We start from the raw sequence: 4189 nt of genomic DNA, 5'->3' as shown, positions 1-4189 counted from the left end.
CATTTCTCTGACACTCTTTTATTTTGGGGAGAAGCCTGAAAATGACAGCAGGTATAAACCCAGCAGCACAAACGATCAGGCACAAACCTGCCCTCCATGGCTGAGCCAGGTAGAAGGCATGAGCTGAGCAGAACACGGTCTGGTTATTTATAAGAGACTGAAGGAAATGGGGAATAAAGTTAAAGAAAAGGAGCAGAAAGGAAATGGGAGGAGGGGCAGCAAAAGGTACAGGCTTCCAGTTATAAGATGACTAGGTTTCCCACACTGTATTGTATAGTTGAAAGTTGCTGAGACAATAGATCTTAAAAGTTCTTGTCACAAGAAAAAGAATTTAAAGTATGTGAGGTGAGGAATGTCAGGTAGACGTAGTCAGCCATTTCCCAAACAAAAGGAAATGAAAGTGTGAAACACACGGCATTATTTATAATTGCACTGACCAATGTGCAACTTGCTCAATCACTAGGTACCTGACATGCAGATGAAAAGATAAAAAGCCACGTCAGGAGCGGTTTCCCGGCAGGATTTGCAGGCAGGTCCTCTGGCTAGATGGAGGTCAGGGCAGCAGAGAAGGTAGAATGTTAACCGTGGATTCCTGCTCTCTCAGGATGGCACTGCTGTCCCCACTGTTCTCTGTGGCCTAGCCAGGGGTGGGGAACCCTCGCAGGCCCCTGGCCATGGCCAGCTCAGGAGCAGAGAGGACCTTGTCCTTGAAGGGAGGCGTTGAGGGATCACAATGCCCAAGCCTGGAGGACAGGAGTCCGCAGGGAGCCCCGTGAGCATGCTCTCCAGGAAGACATCTGCTAAGGTGCCCGCGCGCTGCAGGAGCTATGTGCCCCCAGGCTGCTGACCACACTGGACGACCGCGTACAGGATGAGGGGGGAGGTGGACTAGAGACACTGGCCCCTTCCAGCCTCCCCCTTACCCAGGTCCCTTCTGACACTTGGGACTCTATGATCCCCAATGCTTTGGGACAATGTGAGGATTTATTTACAAGAGGAGAGAATGCCAGGGGAACAATGGGCATTCAGCAAGTTCAAACCAACGCCTGCTGTGGACAGCACCCAATTGCCAACTGTACACCTGCAGGTTGACTTCAGACCACCAGTTCACTCCTGTTTAAAGGAAACACTGCAGCAACCTGCACACACTCTGTAAGCCTAAGGGGAGGCATGCCTTCCTAAGCCAGCTCTAGGGGAGGGCCCTGCGGCAGATGCAGGCCCGCTGCTCACCTGCGTGCTGGCGAGCCATGGAAGCCGGCGCCCCCTCGTGGCTGGCCTGAGTGACTTCTGCAGGACCAGGCACCTGCCACCCGCCGGCAGGAACACTGCCCAGGCCAGAAACAGGTGTCACTGTGGCCAAGGGTCTTCTTTGCTGTTGTTACACAGTTTTCCTGGTAATTAGATGGTGAAGGAAGAAAACTGGTAGCACATGCTCCAGAGAATGGGAATTTACCCCAGGGTAAACCTGCTGGGGTCTTATGTGCTCACCATCACTTTCATTTTGGCCAAAAAGAGCAGGTGTCCAGGTATCCTCCAGGTCTGTCCTGGCTAGCCAAGTGTACTAGGCCTCCCCCAAGTGTCCAGGAGTCAGGAAGAGACAGCTCTGTGAGAGTGGCTGGGCTCTGGCAAGGGGCTGAGCTGCCCTCCTCTGCTCACCCACCCATGAGGGGCAGTGCCAGAGTCAGAGCCTGCATCTTCAGATTCTGCCACATGCTCTGCAGCACAGGCTTGAAGGTCCATCTATCTGTGCAGAATATGCTGGAATATCAATGATGCCCCCTCATGGACCCTCCGTCTCGGCAAGCCTGGGGCTGAGTTGGAGCAGAGCAAGGAGGGGGAGCCAGGTAGAATTGAACTGACTGAAAAAGAGAGGCTCGTTTTCCGGACAAGGGGTCGGCATGCTGCAGGGGCTGGGCATGCGCCTTGGGAGAGGCCAGGCACTTGTTCAATGGCTTCTGGATTTGTGACCATCTTCTAAGATGCTGTGGCCCAGCTGCCTTTATTACTGTCCTTCTGTAGCAATAGCGAAAGCGAAAGCAGTCAATCAGCCAGAAGAGCGTCCCGAACGTAGCTTTTGCTTCAGAGGAGAGGAACCCAGGCTGAGCAGCAAGTCTTCCACCAGGCAGCAGTAAAAGCAGCCGAAGGGACACGGCCTTGGCTTCCCGCTGGTCAGATCTCACTTCATTTTCCTCCCAGGGAAAAAAGATCCAAGCAGCTCAGTGGGATTCAGGTGGTTATAAGATCAGCCTCCTTAGTTACAGTAAGTATCTAGCAAGTGGATGGCTCAAACACTGGTATTTTCAGGGCTCATTCATTTCAAATGCGGTAGCCAGTACATTCGTGGCTTTTTAAAATGTAGCATTAATTCCAGCACTTTTCTTCAAACACTGGGGGAATGAACTCCGGCATGTGCCACGTCCTACGTCATGCTCTGTGTCCCAAGCAGCCAAGGGCTCCAGTGGTGGGATTTCACTCCAACCAGGAGTCTGTGTGGCTCTTTACGACGTCAGGCTCCAGGGGAAAGCCTTGGTCAGAAGGGAAAAAGGCTCCGAGTTGGAGCAGAGTCAGGTGAGCCTTGGGTGACAGAAAGAGCCAGGGACACAGCGGGGAGCTGAGTTCAAGGCAGGACCCCTAACAACTCAGCGAAGTGAATCAAGGGGGGCAACCGTTCCTACCCTGGAAATTCACTTACTGACCCAGCAGCAGGAAGCAACAAAACGATCAACACAAATTATGCAATTTTACTAATACTTCTGTTTCCACTTTAATTAGTATTTGGGGTTCATTTATACTGAGCAAATGAACTTAAGTCTTTTATAAAGCTTTTAACATGAAAATACCATTGTTTCCTTAGCTTCAGCATTCTGGCTAGACCTTTGAAGTGAAATCAGTCTCATTCAGAAGTAAAACCTTTCACAAGGTGACCCCAACATGAAAAATATAACTGCAATTGTCAACTGCCTCGCCCATGTGGGTATTTTAGGTACAGCCAATGGTCATTATTTGTGGATCCTTTATTTGTCAATCTGCCTGCTAAAATTTGACTCCTAAATCGGTGTCAGTGGCACTTCTGTGCACACGTGCTCAGGAGCAGTAAATTTTAGTGTCCGCCACACGGATCGCCAGTGTTGCCTTTTTGTTTCAGCTTAGACTGTAAACAAGCGGTTTTCATGCCCCATTTAGTGCCATGTTTTCAGCACTTCTGTACTTTTGGGTGATTTGGCTGTTTAAAATGGCCCAAGCATGGCAGAAAGTGCCATCGAGTGTCCTAAGCACAAGAAGGCTGTGATGTGCCACAGAGAAAACACGCCCACTAGGCAGGTGAGATCAGCTACCGTGCTGCTGGCCCTGAGTCCAGTGTTAATGACCCAACTATATACATTTCATGAAGTAAATATATACATACAAAACAAAGTGGTATGTTGGTCTGTTGACAAAGACCAGAGGCTCACAGGCACCTGACTGTGCTTGTCCCACCGGAGCAATGATTCCATATTCGCTGAATCAGTGTTTATGACGATTGTAGAACAATTATCATGAATGAGAATCAACTGTATGTAAGGACATTGTCTAATAAAACTGTATGCTTTTTTACTACAGCTTTTTCCCAAACTTTAAGACATCTTGACAGAATGAAGACAATCACCTGTCATGTATGTAAGACCTACGGGATTGAGAGAATGCAAGAAATAGAGTGGGTTTCTATTTTTGGGCAGGGAACAAACTTGCCCCATGTTTCCCTTCCCCCACAGTCACAACCCTAGGGTGTTGGGCACACGCTGGTTGAGGAGGCAGCTCTGCCCCCATCACTATCGGCCTCCAAGGGAGGCAGCCTTGGGAGGGAAGGCACTGGACTCAGCTCTGCACACGCTGGATCTGAGGACGTGTGGGACGCTGGGCAGAGGTCCAGAAGAGAGCTGGGTCTCGGGTCTGAATCTAGGAAAAGTGGGGGCCACACGCAATGCCCCTTCAGAAGCCATCAGGGGTCATCTGCAACAGGACAGATGGTGGAGCTGATGGGACCAGCCAGACCACATCCGCCCCTGCCACCGCACCACACCTCCATTCTCGGACCCTCCCCTTCGGCCACCAGCCCTGCAGCCACTGCACCGATTGCATGACCCTCCAAGGAAGAGCAGATTTGTTCTGCTCACCAGACAGCATCCCAAAGACTCACTGGTACTTGGAA

This window comes from Manis javanica, chromosome 3 (assembly GCF_040802235.1).
Source record: "Manis javanica isolate MJ-LG chromosome 3, MJ_LKY, whole genome shotgun sequence".
Classification (NCBI taxonomy): Eukaryota; Metazoa; Chordata; class Mammalia; order Pholidota; family Manidae; genus Manis; species Manis javanica.
Note: the sequence above shows the minus strand (reverse complement) of the source record.